The following is a 19,407-nucleotide window of genomic DNA, read 5'->3' as shown; positions in this document are numbered from 1 at the left end:
TTGATAGAGCAGATCAAGAGAAACTATTTCCTCTGGTGGGGGAGTCCAGGACGCATAACCTTAAAATTAGAGCCAGGCCGTTCAGGGGGGTGTCGGGTAGCATTTTGTCACACAAAGGGTTGTCCGGAAAGCTGGAATACTCTCCTTCAAAACACTGTTGAAGCTGGGGTCAATTGAAAATATCCAAACTGAGACTGATCGATTTTTATGAGGCAAGGCAGGTAAAAGGATTTAAGATACAGATTAGCCGTGACAAGTTAAAGGGACTTAATGGCTTCCTCTTTTTCCTATGTTCCTACATATCTGGCATATGCAGTTTAGTACAGGAACATATTAATGTGGGGAGTAACAATAAAGAATAGAAATGGTCCATTCATGCAATGCAGTCTGTAAAAGAAAAATGTGGATGTTCAGATACTGAAAAACTTAAGAGTGGCAGGAGAGAAAAGTCATTAAGAAGGGAAATAGGATCTTTAGGTCATATGAAGAGAAATTGAATAGAAAAGCAAAGAGGTTATAATGACCCTATGCAAATACACAGTAGCCGTGATTCCATGATAATCAGTGGATTAGGAGAAAGCTTTTTATGCAAAGAATTAGTGAAATGTGGAAAACTTTGTCATAATTTTTTAACATTTGTTCATGGGATGTCAGCATAACTGGCAAGGCCAGCATTTATTGCCCATCCCTAATTTTTTTTACTTATTCGTTTCATGGGATGTGGGCGTCGCTGGCCAGGCCAGCATTTATTGCCCATCCCTAACTGTCCCTTGAGAAGGTGGTGGTGAGATGCCTTCGTGAATCACTGCAGTCCAAGTGGGGTAGGTGCACCCGCAGTGCTGTTAGGAAGGGAGTTCCAGGATTTTGACCCAGTGACAGTGAAGGAACGGCAATATAGTTCCAAGTCAGGATGGTGTGTGACTTGGAGGGGAACTTGCAGGTGGTGGTGTTCCCATGCATCTGCTGCTCTTGTCCTTCGAGGTGGTAGAGGTCGTGGATTTGGAAGGTGCTGTCTAAGGAGCCTTGGTGCGTTGCTGCAGTGCGTCTTGTAGATGGTACACACTGCTGCCACTGTGTATTGGTGGTGGACGGAGTGAATGTTAGTGGATGGGGTGCCAATGAAGCAGGCTGCTTTGTCCTGGATGGTGTCAAGCTTCTTGAGTGTTGTTGGAGCTGCACCCATCCAGGAAATGGAGAGTATTCCATCACACTCCTGACTTGTGCCTTGTAGATGGTGGACAGGCTTTGGGGAGTCAGGAGCTGATTTACTCACCAATGAATTCCCAGCCTCTGACCTGCTCTTGTAGCCACAGTATTTATATGGCTGATCCAGTTATGTTTCTGGTCAATGGCATCCCACAGAATGTTGATGTGGCCGGTGATTCAGCGATGGTAATGCTGTTGAATGTCAAGAAGAGATGGTTAGAATTTCTTGTTGGAGATGATCATTGTCTGGCACCTGTGTGGCATGAATGTTACTTGCCACTTATCAGCCCAAGTCTGAATGTTGTCGAGGTCTTGCTGCAAACAGGTACGGACTGCTTCTGTGTGTGAGGAGTCGTGAATGCTACTGAACATTGCAATCGTCAGTGAACATCCCCACTAAAAATGTTATAGCAGGGCATTTAGAAAAATTCAAGGTACTCAGGCGGAGTCAACATGGTTTTGTGAAAGGGAAATCATGTTTAACCAATTTATTGGAGTTCTTTGAGGGAGTTACATGTACTGTGGATAAAGGGGAACCGGCGGATTTATTGTACTTAGATTTCCAGAAGGCATTTGATGAGGTGCCACATCAAAGGTTATTGCAGTAAATAAAAGCTCATGGTGTAGGTGGGTAACATACTGGCAAGCAAGAACTTGGTTTAAAGTGTGTCTACTTCAACGCCAGGAGCATCCGGAATAAGGTGGGTGAGCTTGCAGCATGGGTTGGTACCTGGGATCCTGATGTTGTGGCCATTTCGGAGACATGGGTAGAGCAGGGGCAGGAATGGATGTTGCAGGTTCCGGGATTTAGATGTTTCAGAAAGAACAGAGAAGAGGGTAAAAGAGGGGGGGGTGTGGCATTGTTAATCAAGGAAAGTATTACAGCGGCAGAAAGGACGTTTGAGGACTCGTCTACTGAGGTAGTCTGGGCCGAGGTTAGAAACAGGAGAGGAGAGGTCACCCTGTTGGGAGTTTTCTATAGACCTCCGAATAGTTCCAGAGATGTAGAGGAAAGGATAGCGAAGATGATTCTCGACAGGAGCGAGAGTAACAGGGTAGTGGTTATGGGGGACTTTAACTTTCCAAATATTGACTGGAAATACTATAGTTCGAGTACTTTAGATGGGTCTGTTTTTGTCCAGTGTGTGCAGGAGGGTTTTCTGACACAGTATGTGGACAGGCCAACCAGGGGCGATGCCACATTGGATTTGGTACTGGGTAATGAACCCGGCCAGGTGTTCGATTTAGATGTAGGTGAGCACTTTGGCGATAGTGATCACAATTCGGTTAGGTTTACCTTAGCGATGGGCAGGGACAGGTATATACCGCAGGGCAAGAATTATAGCTGGGGGAAAGGAAATTATGACGCGATTAGGCAAGATTTAGGATGTGTAGGATGGGGAAGGAAACTGCAGGGGATGGGCACAAACGAAATGTGGAGCTTATTCAAGGAGCAGCTAATGCGTGTCCTTGATAAGTATGTACCTGTCAGGCAGGGCGGAAGTTGTCGAGCGAGGGAGCCGTGGTTTACTCAAGAAGTTGAAGCGCTTGTCAAGAGGAAGAGGGCGGCTTATGTTAGGATGAGACGTGAAGGCTCAGTTAGGGCGCTTGAGAGTTACAAGCTAGCCAGGAAGGATCTAAAGGGAGGGCTAAGAAGAGCAAGGAGAGGACACGAGAAGTCATTGGCGGATAGGATCAAAGAAAACCCTAAGGCTTTCTATAGGTATATCAGGAATAAACGAATGATAAGAGTTAGAACAGGGCCAATCAAGGATAGTAGTGGAAAGTTGTGTGCGGAATCAGAGGAGATAGGGGAAGCGTTAAATGAATATTTTTCGTCAGTATTTACAGTAGAGAAAGAAAATGTTGTTGAGGAGAATACTGAGATACAGACTACTAGGCTAGATGGGATTGAGGTTCACAAGGAGGAGGTGTTAGCAATTTTGGAAAGAGTGAAAATAGATAAGTCCCCTGGGCCAGATGGGATTTATCCTAGGATTCTCTGGGAAGCCAGGGAGGAGATTGCAGAGCCGTTGTTGTTGATCTTTAAGTCGTCATTGTCGACAGGAGTAGTGCCGGAGGACTGGAGGATAGCAAATGTTGTCCCCTTGTTCAAGAAGGGGAGTAGAGACAGCCCTGGTAATTATAGACCTGTGAGCCTTACTTCGGTTGTGGGTAAAATGTTGGAAAAGGTTATAAGAGACAGGATTTATAATCATCTTGAAAAGAATAAGTTCATTTGCGATAGTCAGCACGGTTTTGTGAAAGGTAGGTCGTGCCTCACAAACCTTATTGAGTTTTTCGAGAAGGTGACCAAACAGGTGGATGAGGGTAAAGCCGTGGATGTGGTGTATATGGATTTCAGTAAGGCGTTTGATAAGGTGCCCCATGGTAGGCTATTGCAGAAAATACGGAAGTATGGGGTTGAAGGTGATTTAGAGCTTTGGATCAGAAATTGGCTAGCTGAAAGAAGACAGAGGGTGGTGGTTGATGGCAAATGTTCATCCTGGAGTTTAGTTACTAGTGGTGTACCGCAAGGTTCTGTTTTGGGGCCACTGCTGTTTGTCATTTTTATAAACGACCTGGATGAGGGTGTAGAAGGGTGGGTTAGTAAATTTGCGGATGACACGAAGGTCGGTGGAGTTGTGGATAGTGTCGAAGGGTGTTGTAGGGTACAGAGGGACATAGATAGGCTGCAGAGCTGGGCTGAGAGATGGCAAATGGAGTTTAATGCGGAGAAGTGTGAGGTGATTCACTTTGGAAGGAGTAACAGCAATGCAGAGTACTGGGCTAATGGGAAGATTCTTGGTAGTGTAGATGAGCAGAGAGATCTTGGTATCCAGGTACATAAATCCCTGAAAGTTGCTACCCAGGTTAATAGGGCTGTTAAGAAGGCATATGGTGTGTTAGCCTTTATTAGTAGGGGGATCGAGTTTCAGAGCCACGGGGTCATGATGCAGCTGTACAAAACTCTGGTGAGGCCGCACCTGGAGTATTGCGTGCAGTTCTGGTCACCGCATTATAGGAAGGATGTGGAAGCTTTGGAAAGGGTGCAGAGGAGATTTACTAGGATGTTGCCTGGTATGGAAGGAAGGTCTTACGAGGAAAGGCTGAGGGACTTGAGGTTGTTTTCGTTAGAGAGAAGGAGGAGGAGAGGTGACTTAATAGAGACATACAAGATAATCAGAGGGTTAGATAGGGTGGATAGTGAGAGTCTTTTTCCTCGGATGAGGATGGCAAACACGAGGGGACATAGCTTTAAGTTGAGGGGTGAAAGATATAGGACAGATGTCAGAGGTAGTTTCTTTACGCAGAGAGTAGTCGGGGCGTGGAACGCCCTGCCTGCAACAGTAGTAGACTCGCCAACTTTAAGGGCATTTAAGTGGTCATTGGATAGACATATGGATGTAAATGGAATAGTGTAGGTCAGATGATCGGCGCAACATCGAGGGCCGAAGGGCCTGTACTTCGCTGTAATATTCTAATTCTAATTCTAATTCTAATTCTAATACTGGCATGGATAGAAGATTGGTTAACTAACAGGAAACAGAGAGTAGGCATAAATGGGTCATTTTCTGGTTGGCAAGATATAACGAGTGGTGTGCTACAGGGACCTGTGCTGGGGCCTTAACTTTTCACAATTTATATAAATGACTTAGGTGAAGGGACTGAAGGTATGGTTGCTAAATTTGCTGATGACATAAAGATAGGTAGGAAAGTAACTTATGAAGGGGACATAAGGAGGCTACAAAGGGATATCAATTAAAGGCCTGCTCGGGTGGAAATGTGGAATAATCAGTTCAGCCATGAACTTGCTGAATGGCGGAGCAGGCTCAAAGGCCCAAGTGGCCTACTCCTGCTCCTAATTCGTATGTACGTATGTATGTATGTTCGTACTTCTGACCTTATGATGGAAGGAAGGTCATTGATGAAGCAGCTGAAGATGATTGGGCCTAGGACACTACCCTGAGGAACTCTTGCAGCGATGTCCTGGGGCTGAGATGATTGATCTCCAACAAACACCACCATCTTGCTTTATGCTAGGTATGACTCCAACCAGTGGAGAGTTTTCTCTCAATTTCCATTAACTGCAATTTTGCTAATGTTCCTTGATGCTGCATAGAATTATAGAATAATCGAATGCGTACAGCACAGAAAGAGGCCATTTGGTGGCCATTGTGTCTTTGCCGACATTCTGCAAGAGCAACGCACCTAATCCCACTTCCCTGCCTTTTCCCCATAGCCCTGCAAATTTTTTCTCTTCAGGTAATTGTCCAATTCTCTTTTGAAAGCCTCATTTGAATCTGCCTCCACCACACTTTCAGACAGTGCATTCCAGATCCTAAACACTCACTGTGTAAAAATGTTTTTTCCTCATGTCGCCTCTGGTTCTTTTGCCAATCACCTTAAATTGGTGTTCTCTGGTTCTGGATCCTTCCACTAACGGGAATAGTTTCTCCCTATCTACTCTGTCCAGATCCCTCATGATTTTGAACACCTCTATCTTCTTTTAATCTCCTCTTAATTTTCTTTTCTCTAAAGAGAACAGTCCCAGCTTCTCCAATCTATCCACGGAAGTTCCTCATCCCTGGAACCATTCTCGTGAATTATTTCTGCACCCTCCCTAATGCTTTAACATCCTTCCTAAAGTGTGGTACGCAGAATTGAACACAATACTCCAGTTCAAGCTGAACCAGTGTTTTATACAGGTTTATCATAACTTACTTGCTTGTGTACTCTGTGCCCCTATTTATAAATCGCAGGATCCCATATGCCTTATTAACTGCTTTTTCAACCTGTCCTTCAACCATCAATGACTTATGCACATATAACCCCAGGTCCCTCTGCTCCTACACCCCCTTTAGAATTGTACCCTTTAATTTATATTGCCTCTCCTCGTTCTTCCTACCAAAATGTATCACTTCAAACTTTTCTGCATTAAATTTTATCTGCCACTTGTCCGCCTATTCCACCAGCCTGTCTACATCCTCTTGAAGTTTATCACTATCCTCCTCACAGTTCACAATACTTCCAAGTTTTGTGTCATCCGCAGATCTTGAAATTGTGCCCTGCACACCCAAGTCTAGGGCATTAATATGTCAAGAAAGGCAGGGGTCTTCGCATTGACCCCCGGGGAACCTCACTATATCTCTTCCTCCAGTCTGAAAGGCAAACACTCATCAGTATCCTCTGTTTCCTGTCACTCAGCCAATTTTGTATCCATGTTCCTCCTGCCCCTTTTATTCCAGGGGCTCTAACTTGCTGACAAGTCTGTTGTGTGGCACTTTATCAAATGCCTTTTGAAAGTCCATGTACACCACATCAACCGCATTACCCTCATCAACCTTCTCCGTTACCTCATCAATAATCACAAGCAAGTAGTTAAACACAATTTTTCCTTAACAAATCCATGCTGGCTTTCATGAATTAATCCACATTTTTCCAAATGACTGTTAATTTTGTTCCAAATTATCATTTCTAAAAGCTTTCCCACCACTGAAGTTAAACTGACTGGCCTGTAGTTGCCGGGCTTGTCCTTACACTTTTTGAACAAGGGTGTAGCATTTGCAATTCTCCAGTCCTCTGGCACCGACCCTGTATCGAAGGAGGATTGGAAGATATGGCCAGTGTTTCCACAATTTACCCCTTGCTTCTCTCAGTATCAGGCACTCAATCAAATGCTACCTTGATGTCAAGGGTAGTCACTCTCACCTCACCTCTTAAATTCAGCTTGTTTGTCCATATTTGCACCAAGGCAGTAATGAGGTCTGGAGCCGAGTGGCCTTGGCAGAATACAAACTGAGCATTGGTGAGCAACTTATTGCTGTGTAAGTGCCGCTTGATAGCACTGTCAACGATACCTTCCATCACTATGCTGATGATTGAGAGCAGACTGATGGGGTGGTAATTTGCTGGATTGGATTTCTCCCACTTTTTGTGGACAGGACGTCCCTGGGCAATTTTTCACATTGCTGGGTAGATGCCAGTGTTGTAGCTGTACTCGAACAGCTTGGCTAGGGGCGCGGCTAGTTCTGGAGCACAAGTCTTCTGTACTATTGGTGGAATATTGTCATTGCCCATAGCCTTTGTTGCATCCAGTGCCTTCAGCCATTTCTTGATAGCATGTGGAGTGAATCGAATTGGCTGAAGACTTCCATCTGTGATGCTGGGGACATCAGGAGGAGGCCGAGATGGATCATCCACTCAGCACTTCTGGCTGAAGATGGATGCGAATGCTTCAGTCTTGTCTTTTGCACTGATGTGTTGGGCTCCCCCATCATTGAGGATGGGGATTTTGTGGAGCCTCCTCCTCTGGTTAGTCGTTTAATTGTCCACCAACATTCACAACTGGATGTGGCAGGACTGCAGAGCTTAGATCTGATCCGTTGGTTGTGGGATCGCTCATCACTTTCTATGCTATCTCTGCTGTTTAGCATGCAACTAACCAGAGGAGGTGGCTTCACAAACATCCCCATCCTCAATGATGGGGGAACCAAGCACATCAGTGCAAAAGACAAGACTGAAGCATTTTCAACCATCTTCAGCCAGAAGTGCCGAGTGGATGATCCACGTAGTCCTGTGTTGTAGCTTCACCAGGTCGACACCCTACGTTTAGGTATGCCTGGTGCTGTTCTTGGCATCCTGCGCTCCTCATTGTACCAGGCTTGATGCCCTGGCTTGATGATAATGGTAGAGTGTGGACTATGATGGGCCATGAGATTACAGATTGTGGTTGAATACAATTCTGCTGCAGATGATTCACAGCACCTCATGGACTTGCTGGATCTGTTCTGAATCTATCCCATTTAGCACAGTGGTAGTGCCAAACAACATGATTGCAATCGAGGCTTCATTAATTACAGGATTGAAAAAACAAGTCCTGAATAAGCATTTAAAGAGGAATATATAAGGGTCTGGAGAGAAAGCTGGAAAATGGGACCGTGTAAAATCAGCACCCCTCCTACCCCGAAGAGGGGCTTACATTTAATGCAGCCAAGATCAACAGCATCCTCCCAACCCGTGACCTCTACCACCTAGAAGGACAAGGGCAGCAGATACATGGGAACACCACCACCTGCAAGTTCCCCTCCAAGTCACACACTATCCTGACTTGGAACTATATCCCTGTTCCTTCACTGTCACTGGGTCAAAATCTGGAACTCCCTTCCTAACAGCACTGTTGGTGTACCTACATCAGAGAGACTGTCGCAGTTCAAGAAGGCAGCTCGCCACCAACTTCTCAAGGGCAATTAGGGATAGGCAATAAATGCCGGCCTAGCCAGTGACGCCCACATCCCATGAACGAATAAAAGAAAATGGCTCCTCCTGTTGCAAAGATTTCTAAGTTTTTAAGAAAGTTTCTGTTTATACAGAAAAAAATTGGAATGCAGCTGTTTGTCAAAAATGTAATTTTTCAATATGTTAAATTGTCAGGAGATGCTCACTGTCTGTTCAACTGTTCCATGAGACTCATTGAGATTGAATTTACTGCTGTGCTGCTGTGGGCGGAGGTTTTTCTTAGGACTGCAGGGAGAAGGTTCTACATCAATTAACAAGCTGAAGTCTCCCCATGGGGCACAGTTCCTACAGAAGTCCTTTTCAGTATCTATTGCATGGGAATTATTAGGAACTGGAAAAAGACCATTGGGCCCAACAAGGCCATGCTGTTTATTTGATTAATGTGCATCAGCAGACACTTCTCCCTGTGTTTTATCATCACACTGAGATCTCCGAAGCTTACATGTCCCCATAAATCTGGTCACTCAGCAGCTGCAGCATTTGCTGGTGTTTGATTTGTCTGCCTAGACCCTACGCTCTGGAATTCCCTCCATTAACCTCTCTACCTCCTTTAGGACACTCTTTAAAACCTAACAATTTGACGAACTTTTGGTCATCTGTCGTAACACCTCCTTACCTAGCTTGGTGTAAAATTTTGTTTACCGCTCCTGTGAAGCACCTTGGGACATTTTTAATTATGTTAAAGGAGCTATATAAATACAAGTTGTTTGGTCTACACACTTGGTGAGATGGGGCTATTGTTTGCTCTCCAATGTAAACTCACCAGACAGTGCTGCATTACAGAAACCTGCCACTCCATGGTCTTGAGTAATCTGAAAAATGCATTCCTTTCCTTGTCCCAGTTCCAGAACTGAGTTGGCTAATTGCATTTAGCCCAAATGTAACTAATTACAGAAGCTGGTAGCAAGATGTTTAGTGAATTATTTGCTTTGCATGCTATTTTCTGTCCCATTGATCTGAAACATGTACTGGAGAATATATGTGCTTCAGTTTGTTGCAGGAGTTTGATTGCAACAGAAAATGTTCTGATCTAGCGATGAAACTGTTTTTGTTTGGGAGCTCACTATGGTTCTGTAGATTGTATTTGATTTTGCGAGTCACTAAGTGTGCAACACAAAACAAGGTCCTTTTACAGACAATCATTTGTTCCAGATTTTTAGGATTGAATGCAATAGGTTTTCACACGATACAGATGTTTGCTTAAAACATTCAGCCTTGTCTAAGGTTGCTACTTTGGGCTTTTTGTTTCAGTTCCATTCCTGTAATAATCTCTCGGTGGAATTTTTTTTCTCCCTCCCTGTCTTGTCTGTGCTGAGCGGAGTGAGGAATGTCAGCGGTGGGAGGGATGTGGATAGGAACCGAGGGGTGGGGGTGGGGAAAGAATTGAAAAAATGTTCCGCTTCGCAAGCGTCTGTAACCCCGCCGTTGTTTCCCAACTCCCTCGGCAACCCAGAGGTCAAGATGCAGGCAAGTGCTTGGATAGGACGGCCTTCCCGATGATGCTGTGCGGCAAAGTGCACAGATAGGAGAAGCATCTGCTGGACAATGTCTGAAGTCAGGAGGCCGTCTGGGGAATGCGTCTGGTCTGGTTGGCTCCAGCCATCATTGTCTGATTACAGAGGCCACTTGTTCAATCACATCCACCAGGACTCCAATTAATGTAGACCCAAGCTGCTGGGTATACTATGGTGTCTTGTGTATTTTTTTATATAAAGGGATAATCTTTATTCCAGATTACACACTACTGAAATGCAACAACTAAAGGAATTCTTCTATATCACCAACTGGCAGTAAAATCAGCTACGAAGCAGCTGTGAGTTTTTTTTCTGCCAATAGTCTGATAGTTCCTAACTCCATTCTTGGAAGAGTACTCCCTCCTGCAGCAGGGTGTCTCCATTCCCATTCCCCATTACTGCCGATCAAGTGGGCTTGCCAATTTAGAACAGTTGTATGTAGTGTTTGGACGGACGGAGACCTGGGATGCCAACTCTATTTGGGTGTACTCCTGCAGCTTTCATCACTGAAGTCCTACCTCCAACCACACCACTTCAGCACTCCTACCATTGGTCAATCGGTCACCCACTATGTCCATCCCAGTACCAGTTGGAAAGTTAACAGACTGTTCAATGGCCAATTGGATGAATCTTGACTATCAGTCCAATGGCTTTTTTCCCTGTCTCAGGGAACTGCTCAAAGAAGTTTTTTGTTAAAAAAAGCACTATTTTAATACCCCAGTGATTTTTTTCCAGGGTTGCTTTCAGCAGTGTCCAGGAGATTCATCTTAATTCTTGGAGACTCCAGGGCCAATCTTGGATGTTTGGTAACCCTAATTGAGACCGAACAGAACTCACTGCACAGAAGAAGGATCCTTGCGACAGAGTGAGACAGGGTGAGAAGACTTTAATCCCATTTGTCTGGGCTGAATTTGATCATAGGTGTCTGATAGTGGAAAGAGGTTATTTCATCAGCTAGACCCTCCAGTGCTGTTGCTCAATGAGAAATTCTAAAACTATTAACAGCGCCAACTGAGCAGAGATTAGAAAGTGTTCAAATATAATTTAAAAAACACAATTATTCTCCTGGATTCTTGCTCGCAGCAGGGCCCTGGAAATTAATCATCAATTCTTATAAAACTCAGGGTTTTCCGATGGTTAGCAACCTTGGTCAGGGCCCGTTGTTCAAGACTGAAAATGCCAAGACAAGAGGAGAGACAACATGGTAGGAACATAAGAACTTAAGAAATAGGAGCGGGAGTAGAGCCATTCAGTAAGATCATGGCTGATCTTCTGCCTCAATTCCACTTTCCCTCCATATCCCCAAATCCCTTGATTCCTCCAAAGTCCAAAAATATATTGATCTCAGCCGTGAACATAATCCCAATGAATGAACATCCACAGCTCTCTAAGGTAGAGAATTCCAAAGATTCACAACCCTCTGAGTGAAGACATTTCTCCTCATCTCAGTCCTAAATGGCCAACCCCTTATCCTGAGATTGTGACCCCTATTTCTAGACTCTCCAGCCAGGGGAAATAGCCTCTTAGCATCTACCCTGTCAATCCCTCTAAAGATTTTATATGTTTCAATGAGATCACCTCTCATTCTTCTAAACTCCAGAGAATGTAGGTACACCTGGACTGAGCGACTGTGTTGACACTGTTTGGTTTTGAAAACCTTCAGATCGTGGGAGAAAGGGCAATTGGGAGCAACGGAGGGTTCAAGGTCTTGGGAAAGAAGGGACATGAGTTAGGGTTGGCAACCCTCTGCAGGATTCTCCTGGAACAGAAGATTAATCTCCAAGACACTGCTGCAAACAATCCAGGCAGAATAGTCATAAGTGCATTAAAAAAATAGTATGTTTTTTCTTTTTCTTTGAGCGCTTTCAATTATTAATGACAAAAGTATTGGACACAGGAAAATACTGCATGACTGTCGGTCAAGAACTATCCATTAAGTAGTGAAGAATGGCTTCACTTGCAGTGGGCAGGTATTATACCCTGAAGATGATAAAGTGGACCAATGGTGGGAATGTGGGCGGGAAACCTGATCTGAAATAGTTGAAACCAGAGATGGCAACTCTAACAATAGTTGGAGGGGGTGCAATGAAACCTAAATTGGGCAAGATAAATAACTGGGCCTGCGGTGGTGGACCAACGCAGCTGGTCATAGAATCGTAGAATTATATAGCACAGAAGGAGGCCATTCGGCCCATCATACCTGTGCCAGTTCTTTGAAACAGTCCTGCAATTACTCCCACAACCCCACCTACACTTTCCCAATAACTTGTCCCTCCTCGAAATATTTATCAAACTCCCTTTTGAAAGTTACTATTTTATCCTCTTCCACTGCCCTTTCAGGCAGCGCATTCCAGATCACAACAACTGGACGTTTGAATAAGCTGTGCCATATTCGAGTGTTGCACCTCGAGGGGGGCTCAGACAATCTGTGTTTATGTTTGCTTTGCGCTGGCTGAGAGCTAAACCTGGGAGAATGCAATTAATGTATTTCTTTCAGGTTAAGTGGGGGGACGGACAAGGAGGTCTGTGAAGTGCAGCTGACCCAGCAGGGGATCCGGTTTCATACCCTCCCAGTGGGCCCTCTGATCAACAGAGATCTAACTCACCGACAGTACATTGCTTCTCACTAATCTTCATCAACTCACTGCCTGCCAACCAATTACTACCTCGTTTACAAGAGATGGGGAAAGGACCTAAACTTGAGAAAATAGAACAGTTTACCTTCCCGCCTCTGGGTGATTATATGCACACTTTTTTTTGTTGAAAATATTCTTTGCTGCTGACATCTCATGCCAAGCCCGCCACCCCCCCTCTCCATCCCACACCCACCCCTCACCATTACCCCACCCTTCCCAGATGTCCTCTGGCAGAAATACTTTACAGATTTAGACGTAGGTTGATGAATGAAGACCCCCTTCCATCACAAATGCGGTCATCAATCTTTATATGAGGGATAATTGCCCGAAGCTCTCTCTTTCAGTAAATGATGAGCTGAAGGAACATTATAAAGGTGTCAGGTTCCACTTTTTTTAACTCCTTCAAATTTCATGCTGGTTTTCTCCATTCACCTCTCAAAGGGGTTGACTCCCACTGATTAGGGTTTATTGGTGTCAGCTCCCCTCCAGTACCCCACCCAAATTGACCATTTATCATGTTTGAAACCTGCTCACTAACCTACATTGGCTCCCAATTTGACAACACCTCGATTTTAAATTTCTCATCCTTGTGTTCAAATCCTTCTTTAATGGCCTCACCCCTCCCTATCTTTGGAACCTCCTCCAGCACCCTACAACCCTCCCTGTCTCTGGAACCTCCTCCAACCCCCTACAACCCGCCCTATCTCTGGAACATCCTCCAGCCCTACAACCCTCCGAGATCTCCTCCAATTCTGGCCTTTTCTGCACCCCCAATTTTCATTGCTCCCCCATTGGCGGCCGTGCCTTCAGCTGCCTGGGCCCTAAGCTCTGGAATTCCCTCCCTAAACCTCACCGCCTTTCCACCTCTTTCCTTCTTTAAGACTCCTTGAAATGTTCCTCTATTCGCTACCTGTCCTAATATCTCCTTCTATGTCTTGGCATAAAATTTTGTTTGATAATGCTCTTGTAAAGCAATGTGAGATGTTTCAGTATGTAAAAGGTGCTATATAAATGCAGGTTGATGTCTCGATTAGAGTCCAGTTTGTATCTCACTCCCTGGTGACTGCTATTCTATATATGAGCCATCTGAACCTTTTGATTAGATTATGATCGTGCATTGTTCCTGTCTTCTGGAATTCTCTCCCTAAACTTCTCTGTGTCACTCTCCTCCTTTAAGATACTCCTTAAAACCTACCGCTTTGACCAAGCTTTAGGTCACCTGTCCTAATATCTCCTTATGTGGCTCAGAGTCAAATTTTTATTCGGTAATCACTCCTGTGAAGCACCTTGGGTCGTTTTTCTATGTTAAGGATGCTATATAAATACAAGTGGTCGTTGTTGGCTGGAGAGTTGAGGCTGGATGGCTGGTTTTTCCACAGTTCCCAGTAACCTCTGTACCTGGAATCAGAATATTAGAAAACGTGGAACGGGAAAAGGCAAATCCAGCTCACCAAACAACAAGTTGCAATTACGAAGCCCATTTAACATAGTAAAACATGGCAAGCTCACCAAGCCACTCCCTTCCATTATGTCGAATCTCCCTGCTGATAAGCTCTTCCAAACCTATCGAGGCTCTTGAGGACAATGAGGCCGTGAAGGGGAAGCTCAGTGAGATTTTTCTTTAGTCCTCATGAGTATTCTGGTGACGGTCTAGAATTGGCAATCTCTCATTGCAATCTGTATTATTCATCATTTAACATTTATCCAGCAGTAGCTAACCTGTGATGATATTTTGTGATTTGAATCCTTTTCATCACCTGACTGAAATCTTGCTCCCAGTTAAACCATGCAGTCCCCCAATCATTCGGACCTGATGAGACTCCATGCCTTTAAATGTGGGAGAAACATTCTCCTGAACCATTAAAAAAAAATGACCAGGTACCCTGACAACCAGACCGTTATCAGTGCTTAGAGTTGTTTAATATCTGATCTATAACTGCAATGGAAGCTTTGAGTTGTGTTAAATCACTTTATACACTCTTCCTATCTCTGTTTGTGATGACAGCAACTGGCTGGATACCCAAGCTAGATGGTCCTCTTTCTTTGACTTTACAACAGCAAGCTTTGGTGAGAGAGAAGTGGATCCTTTTTTGCGAGGAGCCCAGTTCCCCCTCCCACATCTATGGGTAATGAAATTGGCCAAATAGAAGGCGGCCAGCAGTGGACCTCAGAGAATGCTGGGTCTTGTATTTGAGAACGCAAGACCTTACTTTCGATAGAAGAGCTAGTTCCTGTCTTATTAAAGTGTCTGGTGGATGTTTGGAACTTGAACAGCAGTTGGATATGAAGATGTTACAAAGTCGAGTGTTTGATGTGATCGGACCTGCTGCTGCCTGCGTTGCAGCGGAGATCTAATATAATGTTAATTCTGGAGTTAGACTGAGCTGGATCAGAGGCTGCAGCCTTGTCCAAAGTGACCTGGAGTTGAATGGTTGTTTCCCATCTCACCATTTCCCATTTCCTCATTTCCCCTGTCAGCAGTGGAAAGCTCCTAATCATTGTTAGCTTTGCCTGAAACATCAATTAAACCTTGAAAGATCTATTTTTAACAGCCTTCTCCAGGAATGCAACTTAAACAAGAGCTGCAATCACAGATTGGAGATGATTAATAGATGGGCCGAAAGACTTTCTTTATCTCCACTTACCTTTGTGATAAATCAGATTTCAGTTAATTGGGACATGCTTTTCATATGAGCTTTTGTTAAAGCAAATAATTAAATAAATAACAGAGAACTACTTGGGTATGTGGTGACGTTACTGCAGTAATCAGACATGTGGATTATTAACCCAGAGAACGAGTTCAAATCCTCCCATGTTAAATTCAATAAAAAAAAAACAACTGTCATTTAATGTTCTTTAGGGAAGGAAACCTGCTGTCCTTACCTGGTCTGGCCTATATGTGACTCCAGTCCCAGACCAAAGTGGTTCACTCTTAAATGCCCTCTAAAATAGCTTAGCAAGCCAACCACTGCCTTCTCAAGGGGCAATAAATGCCAGCCTTGCCAGTGACATCCACATCCCAAGAATGAAGAAAAGATAAACATCTTTACCAGGTCCTGATAAATGCTTAACCTGTCAATGGAGATCGTGGGAATTGAAGCCAGTGGAAAAAGTGATTCAAAGTATCAGAAATCAGGAGGAAAGGATAAGGAAATATAAAAAAGAGAAAAAGATATTAATTTGAGTCTGAAGTTTCTATTTGTTAGGGATCTAAACCTCTGGGCCATTACGGTCAGTAGATTATCTTCCCCTGTGTTTGCTTCACTGACTGAGGAGTGAATACCGGGAGCTCAGTCATTTGAAATGTTTCAGGACTAAAGCTTTGACCTGCCGACAGCTCTGATAGAGAGTGTAGTAGTAGCACCCAGGATGGAGGGAGGAATTTACCCCTAGGCAGCAGAGAGCGCAAGATCTGATGTGTGCTGGGCAGTCTGAAACAATGCAAATACCTCCTCGCTGTGACCCTGCCATCAACACTCAATCCCATAGCAAGGAATAAGGGCGCCTACAGGCTCGGTCTATCTCGAGCTGGGTTCCAGTCACATCATGCAGCTTCTGTCGCCTTTCAGTCTGAGCTGCACTTTTAACTTGTAGGACATAGAGTTAGAAAAGAAACCATCATCCCTTTTGCCATTTAATCACTCTCAACCTTCACCACCATCCCCCCACTCTCCCACCTTCTCCCTAGCTTTGTGCTTGTTTAGAAACTGTTAGATCTCTAACTACTTCTTCCAGTTCTAATCATCAACCCGGAACGTTAACTGTTTTTCTGTGCACAGACGCTGCCTGACCTGTTAAGTGTTTCCAACATTTTTCTGTTTTATTGTCAAAGAAACAGGCCATTCAGCCTAACTGGTCTCTGCCAACGTTGATAATCCACATGAGCCTCCTTTCAACCTAATTATCTCTTCCCACCCTACCCCACTATCCCTCTATTCTGAAACTGGTCAGTGTTGATGTTCAGAGAGACTTGGGGATACTAGTACCAGGAATGTACAAAGTTAACACGCAGGTACAGCAGGCTATTAGGAAGGCAAATGGCATGTTGGCCTTTATTGCAAGGGGATTGAGTACAGGAATAAAGAAGTCTTACTAAAAATGTACAGGGCTTTGGTGAGACTGCACCTGGAATACTGTGTGCAGTTTTGGTCCCCACATTTAAGAAAAGATGTACTTGCACTGGAGGGGGTGCAGCGAAGATTTACTAAATTGATACCTGGGATGAGGGGGTTGTCCTATGATAAGAGGCTGAGTAAATTTGGCCTATATTCTCTGGAGTTTAGAAGAATGAGAGGCAATTTAATTGAGACATACAAGATTCTGAAAGGGCTTGATAGGGTAGAAGCTAAGAGATTGTTTCCACTGGTCGGGGAATCTAGAACATGGGGACACAGTCTCTGGATAAGGGGCCGATCATTCAGGACTGAGATGAGGAGAATTTACTACCCTGAAAGGAATGTGAATCTTTGGAATTCTCTACCCCAGAGGGTTGTGGATGCTCCATCGTTGAATACATTTAAGGCTGGAATAGATAGACTTTTGGTCTCGCAGGGAATCAAGGGATATGGGGAGTGGGCAGGAAAGTGGAATTGAAGCCCAAGATCAGCCATGATCATATTGAATGGTGGAGCAGTCTCGATGGGCCATATGGTCTACTCCTACTCCTATTTCTTGTGTTCCCTTTTCCCTCAAGTGTGCATCAAGCCTCCCCTTAACTGTGCTAATGCTTGCTGTCAGCTTCAGCCACTCCACGTGGTAGCAGGATCTACATTCTCACTCCTCTTGGTGTAAAGAAATCCTCCTAAATTCTTCATCTGGTCCGACAGTCACTACTTCATGTTTATGCCCACTTGTTCTGGAGTCACCCACAGCTGGAAACTATTTCTCCACATCCACCCAGTTGAAACCCCTTCATAATTTTAAAGACCTCTATCAGCTGTCTTCTTAATCTTCTCTTTTCCAGTAACGAAGAACCACAGCCTCCTCAATCTTTCCTGATGGTTGAACCCTTTCATTTCTAGTAACATCCTTGTAAATCTTTTCTGCATTTGCTCCAGTGTTTCACTATTCTTCTGTTGTAGAATAGAGATGATTTATGGTACGATTCCTAATGGACCAAATGACTAAAGCCGCACTCCCAGATGACACCTCGTCAGCAGAAATCTTTTATTGATCATTCTCCTGTCAGGTTTAAGGCATTACTCAAATTCAAGGGGACACAGTGGTTTCTCTTTGGCACCAAGGTTTGTGAATTCAGCCTTGACTGATGTGACGGAATCCACTTTGCCTGGTGGCTGTAAAATGATACCTGAAATGAGATGGCAAAGTTTGAATTAATGGGTGTGGGCCTACAATACAAAACTGCCAGCTTGGCTCAATGGCACTGGTCCTTCTAGGAGTCCGAAGGTTGCAGGTACAAAATCTGGTCAAGCTTACTGAGGGAGTGCTGCACCATGGGAGGTACCATCTTTCAGATGAGATGTTAAACTGAGCTCCTGTCAGCCTGCTCAGGTGGATGTAAAAGATCCCATGGCACTATTTCGAAGAAGAGCAGGGGAGTTCTCCCTGGTGTCCTGACCAATATGTACCCCTCAACCAACATCAATAAAAATCTCATTATCTGATAATTTATCTGATTGTTGTTTGTGGGATCTTGTGTGCTAATTGTGTGATTACATAACAACAGTGACTGATATAAAGAGTAACACCCAAAAGCAGACACCCAGTTTAAACAGCTTCACCCCAATAGAAAGCCTTTTATAGTAACAACTCTACTTCTAAAAGCCCTTAAATAGAGATATTCACCTCAACACAGAACCCCTGATAGTAACAACTCCATTTCAATACAGAACCCCTTAGATAAACAGTATCAGCCCAATACAGGACCTCTTAAATAAACATCGACACCCCAATACACAACCCCTTAAATAAACAGCGTCAGCCCAATACAAAACCTCTGAAATAAACAGTGTCGTCGCAATACAGAACCCCCAAAATAAACAGCGCCCTCCCGATACAGAACCTGTTAAACAGCGTCACCTCAATACAGAACTCCCATAAATAAACAGCATGATCTCAATACAGAACCCCTTAAATAAACAGCGCCAGCCAATACAGAACCCCCTAAAATAAACAACGTCACCCCAATATGGAACCTCTGAAATAAACAACATCACCCCAATACAGAACCCCCTGAAATAAACAACGTCACCCCAATATGGAACCTCTGAAATAAACAACATCACCCCAATACAGAACCCCCTGAAATAAACAACGTCACCCCAATATGGAACCTCTGAAATAAACAACATCACCCCAATATAGAACCCCCTTAAATAAACAGCGTCACCCCAATATGGAACCTCTGAAAAAAACAACATCACCCCAATACAGAACCCCCTTAAATAAACAACGTCACCCCAATATGGAACCTCTGAAATAAACAACATCACCCCAATACAGAACCCCCTTAAATAAACAACGTCACCCCAAGATGGAACCTCTGAAATAAACAACATCACCCCAATACAGAACCCCCTTAAATAAACAACGTCACCCCAAGATGGAACCTCTGAAATAAACAACATCACCCCAATACAGAACCCCCTTAAATAAACAACGTCACCCCAATATGGAACCTCTGAAATAAACAACATCACCCCAATACAGAACCCCCTTAAATAAACAACGTCACCCCAAGATGGAACCTCTGAAATAAACAACATCACCCCAATACAGAACCCCCTTAAATA

The sequence above is a fragment of the Heterodontus francisci genome, chromosome 25, assembly GCF_036365525.1.
Source record: "Heterodontus francisci isolate sHetFra1 chromosome 25, sHetFra1.hap1, whole genome shotgun sequence".
NCBI classification, from domain to species: Eukaryota; Metazoa; Chordata; class Chondrichthyes; order Heterodontiformes; family Heterodontidae; genus Heterodontus; species Heterodontus francisci.
The sequence above is the reverse complement of the archived record's forward strand: the minus strand, read 5'-3'. Positions refer to the sequence as shown.